This window comes from Sapajus apella, unplaced genomic scaffold (assembly GCF_009761245.1).
Source record: "Sapajus apella isolate SASKATOON/1434 unplaced genomic scaffold, GSC_monkey_1.0 scaffold17, whole genome shotgun sequence".
Lineage (NCBI taxonomy): Eukaryota > Metazoa > Chordata > Mammalia > Primates > Cebidae > Sapajus > Sapajus apella.
In genome coordinates this window covers 24,220,801-24,237,913 of record NW_022436957.1, presented here as the reverse complement: position 1 = coordinate 24,237,913, position 17,113 = coordinate 24,220,801, and the positions used below count along the sequence as shown (strand labels likewise).

Here is a 17,113-nt window from a genome sequence, read left to right as displayed (position 1 = left end):
GCTTGTACAAGGACACCTTGGGAGATTCTTCTCTTTTCTTCCTTTCTCCCTTTCTCCCTCCTATCTTTCCTTCCTTCCTTTGATAATTATTGAATTGAATTGCACAATGTGCCAGACACTCTCCTGGGCACCAAAGATATGTGTTGAACCAGATAAATGGGGTCATATCATCTCAGCCTATGCTAAAGTTAGGAAGACACAAAGAAATAAATTTAAAAATAATAAGTTTGATGAGAAAAATACATAGCTAGTGATGGCTTGGGAGCACATATTTTTAAGAAAACAGTCTTCTCTGTGATAAGACTACTCTCAGCATTCAGAAACTAAAGTTATTAACATTAGCATTTGGAATTCAAATGAAGTGGAGAGTTGCTGAAACTGAACACAGAAGTACGCATGTCACAGACAAAATTCATATATCTCACAGTATTTCTGGAGGCTGCATAATCTTTGATTCAAGTTCATTATATTCAATGGTCAGAGTCCAGTTCTATATAGTTCTTTTTTGATTCTGTAATAAACACTTTTTAAATTAATATCTCCTTGTTGATAGAGATTATGATGGAGACAATGGTGATGATATTAGTAATACAAATATGTTGCTCACAAGTCAAGTATGATCCAAATAAACAAGGACTCACACAAATATGTTTTCTAAGAAACTGTTCTCAGGTATGAAATGATTTCCAATTACCTTTTGATAGTCTCAAAAAGTAAATTTGTGTGTACCCAAATTGCACCTTTCAGGTACTATAATTCTTTCTTGGAGTGGTAAGGATTTAATTACAATAACTAAGCCTGTTTAGCATCTTTGACTTAAGTAATGATTCAGTGAAGCCATGCTAAACCTTTAATGTTCATACTTTTCAGGTTCCCAAAGCTAGACTGAAGCCACATGATGAGGCTTTATCAAATATATTCTTTTCATACTTATGTAATCATAGCCAATAGTAACATTAACACTAACATTAAAACTAATAAGATTGGGCTAGCAGGAGTACCCAAATTAATAAACGATGAGTTTAGACCTACTATTTGAATCTTTGCTACCAAGACATTGGGGGAGTCCAAGGAAGATGTTTAGAACAATAACCCACATCTTCTCTGATTACAAATTTAAGAAATTAATTTTCACTTTGGAAACAGGAAATAGTAACTCTTAACTTGCACATATAAATGAGGTTTAAATAGCTTCTGATGCACACTCTGTTCCAATAGCCGCCACTCATCTCCCATACCACCTACATAGCTCTTGAGTAAAAAAGGCAAAAGAACATAACTTACCTACTGTCAGAGATGTGGCATTGTGTGACAGAGTAAAAAAAAAACCATTGCTTCAAATCTATGTAGACAAAAATAAGAGTGTGCTGTGTACAAATAGCATGATGCAATCAGTAAAAGCAAAACAGTTTTTGAGCCTGGAGCCTTGAAGTTATATTTAATGATTAAAAACAACAACAACAAAAAAAAACAAAAAACAAACTAGTGAATGTATACAAATGTTGCACTCTCCTTAATAAGTTTCACAATTTGTATTTGAAAAAATAAAATATGTAGGTCCATAAACACAAGTAGAGTATTGTAATGGAAAAAGAGTACCACCTTCATTGAATCCTTGGTCTTTTAAAAATAACACAATGTTTTTTTCTTTTTTCTTTTTCTTTTTTTTGAGACAGAGTCTTGCTCCATTGCCAGGCTGGAGTGCAGTGGTGCAGTTTCGGCTCACTGCAGCCTTGCTTCCAAGATTCAAGCAATTCTCCTGCCTCAACCTCCCGAGTAACTGGAATTACAGGCATGTGCCACCACACCCAGCTAATTTTTGTATTTCTAGTAGAGACGGGGTTTCACCATGTTGGCCAGGATGGTCTTGAACTTCAGACCTTAGGTGATCCATTCGCCTCAGCCTTCCAAAGTGCTGGGATTACAGGTGTGAGCCACCATGCCCGGCCAACTTTTTCTTTTTTTAATACCAAAAAATCAAGCTAAAGCCAGAGAAGGAATAGATCAAATGCTTTTAAAGCAAGCTAGGTGCTGGTGGCAAAGACTACTCTTTTTCTAAGGCAAATCTTTTAAAATGCTTAACAATGTGCATCCACAGTTGCTGTGGCAATGAGTAAATTGCTCATTCTTGCCTTGTGCTTGAATTAAGCATGGAGTAGGTAGATCATCTGGAAGTATTTGTTGAACTGAATTGAGTTGACCATCTAGTCAAATGTCAGGTCAAGTGAGGGAAAAAAATCGTCAAAGTGGTTGTTCATTAAAGTGAGCATCAGTTAATGGATATTGTTTGAGTTGCAGTTGAGAGATGTTTATATCTGCAAAAAATATGTAGTAATTTCATCTGTATTCAATTCTTCCATGATTTAATGAATGGTTGCCCATTTAGACACAGCCAGTACTTTTAAAATTTACTGGCAAAATTAAGTGTCAGTGTATTTAATTTGATTGAAAATCTTTATAGGATAAAAATAGAAGGTGCTCCTATTACCTCACCAGGGTTGAAGAAAGCATTTAAAAATCTAAAGTAATGTCACTTCCCTTGCATTAAGGAAGGAAATTAATATTTCCACATAATATAACAGTGAATACTGTTATATGAAATACTTCCTTTCAGTGAAAATTGAACTCTAGGATATATTATTTCTATGATTTCAAATTCATCAGATTCAAAACCAGTTCCCCTCCAGTCCAAATTATAGACTGGTTAATGCTAATGAAACGCCGCTTTCACTGTCTGTTCTGTACCAGTAAATCTTCATTCAACTTACTCCACCACCACTGAGTTCATCGAGTCTTGCCTTCTGCCAACTTTCAGAATTTCTCTATAGCCCGGTCCCATACAACCCAAACAATTGTCTTATTATCCTTGGAATTCAAAAAACTTGGCCCTACTCACTCTGTTCCATTTCCTTGCCCCTTCCCTGACCTCAAAATCCCTCCTCAAACTCGAAATCAAGCACATGAACCACTGAGGAAAAAAAGGCCCTATGTAAACTTCAGGCATGAATTTTCCACTTTTTCCTCTCTCTCTCTGTGGAAGTCCAGGACACACAGAACATGCTCATTAGATATTTGTGGCCTGGTAACTTGTAACAGGAGTAACTATAGTGTGAATTGAACTACATTCTGAGAAAAAGCACATTCTCTGAAACAAAACCACATAGAGCAAGGCCTTGTACTCAATCGTATTTACTTTCTTTATCCCTTTAAACAAATGTTTAAAATTTCATAGCATTTCCTCAGTATAATTTCATATGGTATATTGCATCATGCCTCCAGGGGTGAGGGAAAAATATGATCTTGTCAGAACTTCGAAATAACTTTCATTCACCTCTTAATGGCCCGTATACCCATCCTGCTGTTGGTAGCTCACAGCTGAATCCCTCATTGGGATTTACCCTCAGCTGCAAATAACTGTCTTCCCAAAGTTATGCTCTTTCCTGTGGGGCAACCCTCAGCCAGTCACTGCCTAATGTGAAAATAGAAAACCCCAGCCCCTTAACTCAATGTGAGACAATTTTGCAGGACCATCAAATCTTTAGAACTTCTCATTGGAACTGCTGAAGCCCCAGCTACAACCACATAGCGGTCAGCTTCTCTGTCTCAGAAGCGACTAAAACTTCTGTATGCAATTCTTCATCTTAGAGTCTGTTTCCAAGGAGCCCAATTTAACACATATGCCTTTCCCACTAGTCCATAAGCTTTAGATGGCAGGAACTGTCTTGAACATCTATAACCTGTGTTAAGCACCGTTCTTACAACAGATAGGGCCCTCAAGTAGTATTTCTCATTCACTCACGTGAAGGAGTTCATTAAAATACATACAGGAATGGGCAATTCTGATCACGTAATAGGACTGAGGACAGTGGTTAGCAGGGGCCAACAATAAGCCACAATTGCTGCATGATAATCAACTGAGACAATGGTAGGGTGAGGATTTCAGCGCAGTAGGGGCCTAGCCTGTGCCATTGTGGTTGGAAATGACTTATTACTGGAAAGCTGAAGCTGAGTTTGAGGGGCACTTTGGAAAATATTGAGAAAACATCCAATGTCCATAATAACGTATGATAGCAGGAGGAAAGCAATACTGACAGAGACTAATCGGTTTCTGCTGAAGCCCTCCCAAGGAACACCTTGGTGATCCTATTGGCCTCAATATTTTTTTTTTTTTTTTTGAGATGGAGTCTCACTTGACACCCAGGCTGGAGTGCAGTGGTGCAATCTGGGCTCACTGCAAACTCCACCTCCCAGATTCAAGTGATTCTCCTGGCCTCAGCCTCCCGAGTAGCTAGGATCACAGGCACCTGCCAACGTGCCCAGCTAATTTTTGTATTTGTAGTAGAGACAGGGTTTCACCATGTTGGCCAGGCTGGTCTCGAACTCCTGACCTCAGGTGATTCCCCTCACCTTGGCCTCCCAAAGTGATGGGATTACAGGCATAAGCCTCTACACCCAACCCTCAAATACTTTTAAAAGTACAAATTTCTCAGCCAGGCACAGTGGCTCACACCTATAATCCCAGCACTTTGGGAGGCCAAGGCGGGTGGATCTCCTGAGGTCAGGAGTTCGAGCCTAGCCTGGCCAACATGGTGAAACTCTGTCTCTACTAAAAATACAAAATTAGCCAGGCATGGTGGCAGGCTCCTGTAATCCCAGCTACTCAGGAGGCTGAGGCAGGAGAATCGCGTGAACCCAGGAGGTGGAGTTTGCAGTGAGCTGAGATCGTGCCATTGCACTCCATCCTGGGCAAAAAAGAGCAAAACTCCATCTGAAAAAACAAAACAAAACAAAACAAAACAAAAACAATGTACAAATTTCTATACTGCATTCTAACACTGAATCAGAATCCTCAGAGCGAGGGGAGTGAGTTTTGACAAGAGTTGCACTGTGAGACTTGTTCTTTCACCTGAATCCTAAGGATGATGTATATAACATTTAGTTTGTGCCTAAGTAAATTGCATTTTTTCTCATTTTATCTTCAATGTTTGGCCATTTTCCAGCTTACTACATCTTCCAGTATAGAGTGATCAGATAAAGCATGGGAAAAAAACTATACCTATTGTTTTCTTTTCTTCCACTTATTAGAAGTATAGATAAAGTGTTCGATAAGAAAAAAAAATTTAAACTAAACCAGCATAGGACTTTTTTTATTACTAGGAAGCTCACTCTCTAATTTCCATCTACAATTGAAAATGGTTATAATTATTGGTAGTTAGCCAAAGAGTTCATACTTGTTAGAAATAAATCCTATTATCTTATTATTGAATGTACATTCTACTCTAAAGCAATATTTTTCTTCCATATGGTCTTACTATAAAACCATTTCAAAATGTATATTTCCACCTTGCCATTACATTATATAAAGCACTTTCCTTTTTTCTTTTTTCCCAGTTGTTTCCATCAACTTCTTTCTTCCAGATGAATTGTCACTTTAGAGTCACTTTGCTGTTGCCATCACAGTAAAGAAATAAACTTTAAACATTATCCAGTGTACTCATTAAAGAGTGACACTGAAAACTTAAGCATTGTTGCTACAGTGTGTGGCAACTTTCTAACACTACTAAGCAAAGATAGTTTGAATGGGTCAGCCCCATTACAGAATCTTGCCTTCTTGAAAAAGTAAAAGCTAATTTTAAACTCTGACTTCTGTATTTATCTAGCATTGGTAGCAGTGGTTTGTTTGTTTGAGACAGAGTTTCACTCTTGTTGTCCAGGCATGATCTCGGCTCACTGAAACTTCTGCCTCCCAGGTTCAAGCAATTCTCCTGCCTCAGCCTCCCAAGCAGCTGGGATTACACTTATGCACCAACATACCCAGATAATTTTGTATGCTTAGTAGAGACAGGGTTTCACCATCTTGGTCAGGCTGGTCTCGAACTCCTGACCTCAGGTGATCCACCCACCTCCACCTCCCAAAGTACTGGGATTACAGGTGTGAGCCACCGCGCCCAGCAGTTTATTCTTTGAAAGCAAGAAAGAAAGAGGAAAATGAAGAGAGACATTGATGGTTGTTTGAGACCTGGGGTTCTACATGAAGAAAATTGGAATAAGGGTAAAACTCAGGAGTCCTTGGGAAATTCACACAACTTGGAATCAACGGTACCCTGGAGACAGACACTCTTAATTCATTCCCCTTCTTCCTAAAGCATAAATCTGAGTGGGTCATGAAATGTTCTTTTTTTTTTTTTTTTTTTTTTTTAAGCTGATGCAACACCATTCCATTGGCTCCTGCTTACCAGACACGGAGGCTCAGAGCTCCAGCCTTTTCTTCTTACATTTCATATCATATACCCCCTTCTCTGGGGAAACAAGAACATTGGATCTTCCTTAACAATGCTCCATTTGTTCCTATTTACAAAATATTTATTTTTTATCTCCCCTCTATTTAGAAGGTCATATCTCCATATCAATGTTAACTTCAAAGTCCAATACAAAGCCTGACTCCTTTAGCAAGCTTCCCTCTATGTGCATGTGTTCTGAACCTTTCTTGAGCCTACAGCACATTTGGCACCTCTCTTAGAAGTATGTATGGGCTGAATGTGGTGGCTCATGCCTGCAATCCCAGCACTTTGGGAGGCTGAGGCAGGTGGATCACGATGTCAGGAGTTCAAGACCAGCCTGGCCAACATAGTGAAATCCTGTCTCTACTAAAAAAAAAAAAAAAAAAAGAAAAATTACAAAAATTAGCTGGGCATGGTGGCAGAAGCCTGTAGTCCCTGCTACTCAGAAGGCTGAGGCAGGAGAATCACTTGAACTCAGGAGGCAGAGGTTGCAGTGAGCTGAGATTGCGCCACTGCACCCCAGCTTGGGTGACAGAGTGAGAGTTCATCTCCAAAAAAAAAAAAAAAAGAAGAAGAAGTATGTATGGTAGACTATCCTGAATTATAATTACAGGTGGCACTCCATATCTGTGAATCCAAGCAACCATGGAGCAAGAATATTTATAAAAACACGATTTTAAAAGAACAATAAAATAATTAAAAATAATACAAATAAAAATACAGTGTAACAGCTATTTACACAGCATTTACATTGTATTAGGTATAAGTAATCGTCAGATAATTTAAAGTACATAGGAGGATTACACAGGTCATATGCAAATATACCATTTTACATCAGGGACTTGAGCATCTGTGGATTTTGGTTTCCACAGTGGTCCTGGAACCAATTCCCCTTGGATACCAAGGGATGACAGTATATGTGATTTTGTTTAGTAGTCATATCCCTGACTAAACCATTTTTGGGCCCAGACACATGACATCAGTCATTTCTGTATCCTTTACAGTCCTTCTTGCATCCCCTTGCACAGTGAAAGCACTTAAATACCTATTATAGAGGTGGAAGGAAGGGAAAGGAAAGGAAGAAGAAAGGGAAGGAAGGAAGGAAGGAAGGAAGGAAGGAAGGAAGGAAGGAAGGGAGGGAGGGAGGGAGGGAGGGAGGGAGGGAGGAGGGAGGGACATAAGCAGGTGATTTCTTTCAGTCTATTTGTAGGTTTTAAACTACCTAATATTAATTATATTACTCAATTTTCCTTATTTTTGCTTTTTAAAATCAGAAGCTTTTGTCTCTACTTATAATGTAGCATGGGTTTTGGAGAATGCAGATCTAAAACTGACCTGTTATTCATAAGTGTTTAAACATTTGCTTGTGTAATGATTTACTGATGACCTACTATATGCTGTGCACAATGTTGGGCCCTAGAAATACAAGACTCGCAGGCACTTGCCTCCTGGAGCTAAACTATTCACTCACTGAGAAGAGCATACCCACAGACACACGTGGCTTGCTCTGTGACTGTGTTATTAAGGGCCCTGTAGGAGAAGCCCGACAAGAAAAAGCAGCAGAGTCAAAAACCCCTAGAGACTCCTTGAATGCATTTACTCTGCACACTGTGGAGCTGGGTGCCTCTTGAGTACCATTCAGGAGTTCTGTCATGGTGAGAACAATTAGGAGCTTTAATAGGGGTATTCGAAAACCAAACACTGAGAGCCACCAAATCCATTTGTTACATTCAAATTTTCTCCTTTGGCCACATGAAGCTTTGTTTACACAAAATACTCGATTCCATTCTAAGTCTCTCAGTTTTTCCATTTTTACCACTGTATTTAGCTCCCCTGGCTGTGTCTCTTCTGAAATGAAGCTGGCAGAGAGGTTGTAAGCATCACAGTGTTCATAGCCAGCGTCATTTCTTCATATAGGTATGCTATCAACTGCCCACCCAGTAACTCTAGAGGGCACTGCGGGATTCAACCTGAACAAAACTATGTCTTCCACAGCCCTCTCTCCACCTTATCATCTAAAATGCAGTCCATTCAAGCTATTTTCCTGGGTCAGAAAAAAGTTAATGGCATCTTTTCTAGAAATGTCACTATGATAATACAAAGAGCCTGTTATTACAAACTTTCCTCTTTAGCATATTAACAATAATTCGTCAAACATTTTGACAAAAATCATGTATGTGTGTGGATACACATATTAATGCAGTCATTAGGATATGAGGATACACACACACACACATATCAGCTGTATCTTGTTTGTTTAGTAGTAGTTATATGATTGCAGCTTGGCAAACCTGAGAAAACATTACTGTCTTTATTATTCCAAAATCAGTTAATTATTGTTTATGTAAGCAGGCTGATCCTGGTGATGAAGAAATGAAATATGAAATTTAGTATCGTCAAAGTGGGATAAGGTGTAGCTAGAAGATATTTTGATAGGACCCCTTAGTGGAATCCCTTGGAAGCAAAAAGGTAGCATGCAACATTGAGACAAAGATGGCCAGGGATGTTCAGGAAAGTCAAGAAAAAGGAGAGGCTCCAAAGAAGAGCAATTCCCTGCAGGTGGAAAGTTAACAAAGCTAATGGGAAAAAGGATAGTATGGAAGACAAGGAGACCCACCAGTGACCTACTTTCTCAACTCTCCTTTGCATTGTGTCTCCAGAGATCAAATGAGGTCAAGAATGAGGTGTGCATAATAAAGTTCACAGATTCTGAGTACAGAAGTCAGATGACTGATCACAAGTTGGTAAAATGAACTAGAGGCCAAAAGATTCGATATGCCAACATTAGCTGTGCTAACAAAAAATGATACTGCAATATGCCAGGACATATTGCTATATAACTAAAATACCCAGCTGAGGGCTTATATCATATTAAGGAACCAAAATCATGCATCATGAGAGAGCCAACAAATTGTAAGATCTTGGAAACTTAACTTCATTTCTCTGGTTCACAATTTCCTTGTTCAAAATCACATAACGGGGCATATAATTCTATTAGGTTTGTATGAGATTTTGATCACCTTTGACTTTATAATAATTCATTTTTATTTTAACTACAATAAAAACAATGTTTATTTTATTTTTTAAAATGTAATTATTTTCCAAAATCAACCAATTTTAAATTATAACCATTGAATCCTAAAACTCACATGGGACTATTTTGGAACTTTAAATGTATATCCTTAGGAAATTGTATGCTCTAAGTTCATCTATGCTTAAATTCAACTCCTTTGATCCACAAACCACCACCATACACCCTTGCCTTTCATTTTCTCTGTAAGATGAGCATGATTAATATGCATATGTAATGCAAGTATTTTGCCTCTAGACATATGGACCTTTTATTTACTAGAGTTGCAGGAGTTACTCCAAGGAATCTAGAATCTATATAAACACCAAACTTTTTATGTAGATAGAATAAACAATGCATTTCAAAGATACAAGTAGACTCTGTTGTGGCCACACATAAATTCATTTTTAAAGAGTTATTATATTCATAATAATTTACTATTATTGTCATGCATTTTCTCAATTAATGGATACTGAAAGTACAAGTATGATTAAGTGGACTTCCAGTTAATTTGTTTTTAATTAAAAAGGGAACTTTGTACCAGAAAATGATGAAGATCACTATACTAAGTCATACATATTAATCTAAACATCGATAAAGTAACTCACTTTGATTAGGTCATAAAAAGATAAACTACTATGAATAATTTTATAATTATCCATATGCTGATTTATTATCATTATAATTCAAATAAAGTATAAGATACCTAATAAACATTGAAAAAGTCTATAATTATATGATTACAATCCACAATCCATTTCATTTTTTCAGTGAGTCCAAATTCTACACACAATATCCTGACGTAGTGTTACAACGAACAATCTAGCTTAACCCTTAAATTTATGTTCTTAGAGGTGTAGCTCTTTTAAGAACAAAGTAGCTCATTTAGTGCCATTTATTGTATTTGCTATATATGAACATAGTAACTATAACAAACCATTTGGACAGCTAGTGATGAAAAAGATTACTTTTAATGTTGTGATATTAAAATGGGAAAGAGCAAATTTTCAGAAGTAAAATTTTCTTTTAGTTCTCTTTCTTTCTTTTCTTTCTCCCCTTGCTTCATCCACAGTTCAGTGCCTGGGAATTTTAGATGGTGTCATAGGAAAGCAACATCAAGCCACCTCGTCATCCCTTCTCTGTAGCTAAGACAGGAGTTTTAGAGTTTGGGCACCTGAATATTGTATCTACACAAGGATACCAAAAAAAAAGCACGCCAATTAAGAATCTTTCCTTAGAAGCCAATGGTCAGGATAAGCATACTTAACGGATAAGTATGTCCATTGAGCCATGTGGTTAAACTGTAATAGAATGTTATATGGAGTATAAGACACTTCAGGGTGGCATTGTTCTGGGTGAAAATTAAAAGCATATTTGTAAGGTGATTAGCTGAATTTGTCAAATAAACAAGCCTATCTACATTCATACAGTATTCCTTCATACATCTGCCAGAGCAAATCTAAAGTATTGTCATAAGACATAAAGAATATGCATTTTTTAAATATAGGAAACCAAGAGAATGCTTGCTATTAATAGGCATCAATGAAGTCAGATAAACATGCATAATGAAATTCATTTGAAACAACAACAACAAAAATATTGGGAATCCTTGAAAAGAAAAGCAAGACACTGGGAAGTTAGGAAGAGGAGGTTGCTCTTCAACATGAAAATTCTTTGTTTTAAGCCCAAGACTACTAATTTATTACAGGGTTAATTTTGCACTTTCCAATTCTGCTTTAACCAAAATATAAAAACTTATTCTGTAATCTGATTATTCAGTCATTGAAAAACATACATGAGAGCTCATATCACTAAACTATCCTCTTTGCATATATGTAAATATCATTATGTTAAGATACAAGAACATGAAAGAGATGCAGTTTTAGTAGTGACACATAGGGGATTGCCTCCCCCTAAAGAAAGTAAGTAATTATTACAACTAGAAAATTCCAAACAGACTGGATATCTTTATATTCTCATTTTCCCTATTACACTTGGTATTCAAACTCATTATGCTTTTGTTAAGAAGCTGAGAGACAAGAGTCACTTTCTGGTCAATGTGCTCAGTTTGAGAGATGGCATCAAGCTTGTGTACATTTGTTTGTGTATTCTTGGTAGCAGAAACAGAAACTCCTAAGTACTCAGAAGCCTTTTTTAAAAAGCAATCTGCATAAAACACTCTAACTCATAAAACCCTCAGTTACCACTGTTTGAATGTTATTCAAAAGAAACTATTTTTTTTAATTACTTAAGACAACTATATTCCCATATGAGTACTTCTGGAAAAAACTGAGTACTGAGTGAAAGTTAACCACCAAAGCTTTCAATTTGTCTATGTTGGCTAATCACTGAACAATATTATGTACAGCTAACTGTAATTGCTACTAGAAAGCACCTATTCAGATTTACAATAAGGGCATAAAAACATGCACAGCTAAATTAATAAGACTTAGGGAAATCCTTAATAATTCTATATATTTATAAAGCACAGAATGGTGATAAGTACTTAGACACATATTATCTCCTTTCTGTAGAGCAATGTGCCACTATTTATTTGTTAAAAAATGATTCTCTGGAACACTGAGAAATCAAATGTGGTGTCAGAGGTCACAAGGCTAGTAATTGACAGAGCCAGAAGTACAATTCAAGCCCTCTGACTCAGCCCAAAATTCTACAATGCCTTGATGTGTCAGAAAACTGGACTCTCCCCTTTGAGATTCCAGATACACCTAATGGAAATAGGGTTGAAATTTAATAATAAAAATGCTGACGTGACCTTACCTACAGCTGCCCAAACGGTACAATAATAATTATGCTTTAAAATTTGAGCATCACCAGAAAACTTGCTACTTTTAAATCTTAATAATCAACACTTGTCTTGTTGCCACAAATTAGTCAGCTTTATAAAAACACAAGATTTGCCAAACACCAAATATCCTATCTGTTGTAAGACAAAGTATATCCCAAACAGTTCAGTGTATCACAAACTAACAAATTCTGAAATATAAATCTTCGAAGTTCAACTGTTCTTTAAAATGCTTTATCTCGTAGTCATTTTTAAAGTAATACTGATTGGTTCACATATGGTGCAAACATAATGAAAATTCAATTTAGAATTTTCTCTAGTTTTAGGAATACTGTGATTACTTCTCTCCTAAATCTCCTTACTTTGCTGAAGCAACTGGTCAGGAAACAAAACTGATAGCTTTCATATTCATAAATGGTATTTCTTTTTTTCCTAAATATTTTCTAACCTAATTACATGACTGTGGCTGAAAAAATGGAAATAAAATTGAAAACAGATGTTATGTTTTACATTATCCACTGCCATCATGTTTAAATTCTTTCATATTAGGCAAAGCTTTTTATTATTGATTTATAGGATACTTAAGAAAAATGCTATAACCTGCCTTAGTTACATAATCTTCTTTCTAAAGAAAGTAACATTTTATAAAGTGCCATTAACATGATTGAAACTATCTTTCCTAATAGAAGTATATGCAGTCTTCAAGTAAAGGAGTTAGCAATTACATATGTATATTTGCTTCACAACCAGTGTCTTTTTATACAGAATCCTTTTCCATACTGCTATTATTTCCATCTCCTACTGAGCTTAGAAAACCTCCAGAATATGCCCTGCTTGGTAACATATGTGTGGCTTACGTCAGAAAACAACTGAGGAAGTCATTTATTAAATATTGAAAGAAGGAGTACAGGAAAAATCATTACAGACTGTATTTGTGCACATAGTTGGAAACCAACAGGCTGGAAGCAGCCGTTGTGTTACCCTGACCCCTGAAGGAAGGAATCTGGAGTTAACTTCACATTCCATTTCCTGCACAATATGAACACCAAACCTCCAAATTCACTGGCACAATATATCAATGTTTGTGCATGTCCTGCATAAGTATGAAAGTCACCTCAAATATCAGACCTTAGAATTTCATTCCACAATCCCACTGTTCTGACTCAGGGTAAGCAAATCTTTTCAAAGTTACTTAGAGGGTGTCTAGATTCTGCATCTTACTCCATAGGACTGGATGGAAACAGAATATGAGAAATAAAAGAAAAACAGAAAAAAAAATTTTCCTGATAGAAAAGTCATTTAGCCTTCTTTGTAAAATAAATGTAAAGGGAAATAGGAAATAGCACAACTAGATAATAAGATGATTCGATTGAACAGGGTTAGGATTTCAGAAGTTTCATTTATTGTGAATATGTGATCTACTGAAGAGAAAACACATCCTAAAACAGCAGAAGGCCAAAGGACCTGATGTGTATCTTCTTTAAAAAAAATCACAACTCCAGATAAAACAAGAGGGAAAAAGACATTTTATTCTGCAGTATTCCCTCCTCTGTACAGTGAGCATAGTACATTTATCTCATCTCATGGTAAAAGTCTCTGGTGGCTGCAACCTGTCTTTTAAGCCATTCAATAAGTGAAACTTGAAAATGGATTGCTCTTTATTTCTGGGATTTCTGCTAATAATGAATCCAGTGCCATTTAATTTGTAATTTAACAGGATACCGGTACCTTTGAATGTTTTTACTTCTCTTTTCCCAGAAGGTTAAAATGGCCCAGAAAGAGATTCTCATGGTTAAGATAAAGGTACAAAACACTCATTTCTGACACACTGTGGTAGCAATCATCATTTTTATGAGGGAACCAACAGGCTGAAATCTGCATCAAGCTCTACCAGGAAAAATGCAAGAAAGGACCCTAAATAGTCATTCCGTTCACAGTCTTCATTTCAATGAATTTAACTTTCCATTCAGTTGGGGTCATATATTTCAATCCTAGGATAAAGAACTATGACCTTGGCTGGAATCATCAGTCCCATTTACTCAATGGGGAACTTCTGAAACATTGCGGACTCATTTTGACTCTCCACGGGTGTGGCTAAAATTGGTCCTGTCCAGCCCTAAAGCTTACATGATCTGATGTCCCTCCGAAACTCACTATGAGAAAACTCATGTTAAATTTGCCATAGATATCAAGGTTTACAGGACCCTTGGAGCTAATCTCTCTCTGCTCTCCTCCTCTGTTAGCTGTTACAAGCCTTCAAAAGTTAACAGGGTGATGGAGCCTCTCTCTATACAATCATCTCATCTCACTATCGTTGACTGAAGCTCGCTGATGTAATGAAGTTACATAATCACCGATTATGCACGACTTCCATCCATCTTCCTACATATCCACATATCTTCTCCCCTCCCCTTCAGATCAGTCTACCAGGTGAGATTCATAACACATGTAAATGCTCCATTCTCTCATCACAGGCACTGAATATGGGACTTTAGCATTGCAGTACAGTGCACTGAACCACGTCATCAATACTGATTTTTTAATCCCATTTCCCAGGCAGAATATTCTTAAATATCCTTAGTGTTCTAGTCTCTAACTTTTTACTGAAAGGGTAAAACAGATGTAGCAGATAGGACACATCTTCAACTTAAGGTTAAGGGAAGTATGTAATTAATTGCCTGCATTTCCCAAGCTGGCTGCATTGCAATAAAAGGATGGTCTCTGCTTTCAGACCTTCGACTCCCCTGCACGTGGATCTCAGCTTCAGCTATTTAGGGTATTGGGTAAATAATTATATTATTGGGCAATTGAACTTGAGAAAGCACTGTGGTGATATTTAATCTAATATTGCCTTATTCATCTCTATGTTTGCCATCATTTTTAGCTTTTCTTGTCTTTTCCTTTTTTCACTCTGAGTGATAATCCAGTAGATAAAAAAGTAGCCCAGGGCACTTAATAATCTCCAGTAACCACAACCTAGAGAACAATTAACGATGATTATCACCTTAAAGTTTAAGAACTTGACAAGTGGGATGTCCCTGGTCCCATTGCGGCTGTGAAATGCAGCAGAATGCTGCACTGAGTTGAAAACATATTTCTTTTAATGCATAAAGAGTAGCTCGTTTCATTTTAAATGGGGCTATTCACTAAGTGTTTCTTTTACTGCTGCTACCCCTTCCAGAACACAGGGGCCACAAATATTACATCCAAACAAAGAGTGTCTACCCAGAATTAATTCAAGACACTCTTTCATATCAAAATAATTAAGGGAGAGAGTGATACTTTGATTTATTTTCAATTACACTCAGAATACGGGCACACATACATAATACACACGCACACGCACACACACACACACACACACACAACACACCCAACTGCAGTTATTCCATTCAGTGCCAATAACGGCCACATCACAGCCATCAATGCGATGCAGCAATCATTCAAGTCACCCCATTCCCATTACAAATGCCCAAGTTTGCTCATGCCAGTGACGGGTTTGCATATATAAAATGACCTTACCCACAACGGTCTTCCAAATTATTCTCCTCTGGATATCAGTCGGTAAGGTAATTGCTGGTCATCACAATGCGTATTCAGAAAAATCCACGTTTTACTCCTGTGTTCTTTTTCTTGTTTTTGCTAGCAATTAATATTGTGAACAAGATACCCATTCACAAATGCCAAGTTCACCATAAAAGCAGATAATTCCATACAGATCTTCCCTACAACACTGTCTCCAGTTAGTTCTCAAAGTGCCCGATTGTTTGCTGAAGATACAATCCAGGTGCAGAGCAGGAAAAAAAAACAGACTAGGAGAAAAAAAGAAGAGGCAGATAGAAAAGGAGAGACTGAGAGAGGAGAGAGCAGAAAAAGAGAGGGGAAAATAAAAATAATTTTTAAAAAATAAGGAAGGAAAAAGGCCGGTAAGTGAGAAGTCTGTGAGCTCTAAGACAAGAATTGGAGTCTTGCTTGCAAATCTTCTGAATACATGTAGCCTTTCAAATCCTCCTGGTCCCCAAGTAAAATTTCCAGATCCAGGATGCAGCCATAAGAAAGAATCCTATGTATATTTCACAAGTATCCCGCAATAACAGATCCGACGGGGTTTTCCTTGTACAGTACTGCTATGTGAAAGCACACAACCCCTGCTGTTTGGGAAGGTGTCTCCTGGGTCCTAGCTCTCTTCATCAGCCCCCAAAAATGATTTTTCAAAAAAGAGTCGAGGGGGTGGGAAAAGCAGATTTGCGCTTGCCTTGAATGATGCTAATCCTGAGCGAAAACGACAAGCAAAACACGAATAGCACGAGATCTTGATTAATAGCCACAATCCACTCAAAATATCCCAAGGAAGAAGGAGCGAAAACAAGAAAGAGAAACTGCAATGCATAAATGATTCCAGTGTTTCTACAAGATCGGTTCATTTGATTGAATGCATTCTCTGGTTTGCTGCAAGTCATAAAGAGGATAGTATTACTGCCACCCAATGGATATTTTAGTACTAGCCAATCCACAGACAGTCACCGCTCTGCGAGTTTTAGTTCTCAGAAGACCGAAGTGGAAGGAGGGTAGTCTGGGAATCTTTTGGAAGGGACCCTGGGAGGCCTCAAATAACGGAAATCTGTCCTTCCAGGCAAAAGTGGACTGGCAAATTTGGATGCTTAAACAGTCTTGCCTTAGCCACCTTAGAATTATGGATCCATTTCTCTAGGAAACAGAAAGATACAGAGAGTGATGCCTAAGCTGACACACTCTTGATAACCTCGTTTTCATCTCTTCTCTTTGAAGCAGATTTATTATTGAGCGCGACCCTCCCAACCCCATCTCTGTCTTCCCAACCCCCCGCCCTCCCCAATTCTCCGTAACAGTTTAAGATGGATTACAAGAGGGAAGGATGCGGGGGCTGCTCCAACCTCAGGTGCTAAGATGATAATTGTTTCTAAAGGGCAGTTTGGC

The 17,113-nt window shown here is 37.5% G+C and overlaps 1 protein-coding gene across 1 annotated transcript in view; it reads right to left on the bottom strand.

Moving 5' to 3' along the window:
• Positions 1-16,653, bottom strand: part of IL1RAPL1 (interleukin 1 receptor accessory protein like 1) — a 1,311,893-nt gene extending 1,295,240 nt beyond the window's left edge. Inside the window, exon 1 of the mRNA XM_032285796.1 lies at positions 15,680-16,653. The gene's annotated coding sequence lies outside the window, so the exon portion shown is untranslated. The remainder of the gene's footprint in view (positions 1-15,679) is intronic.
• Between the last annotated feature and the right edge of the window lie 460 nt (positions 16,654-17,113).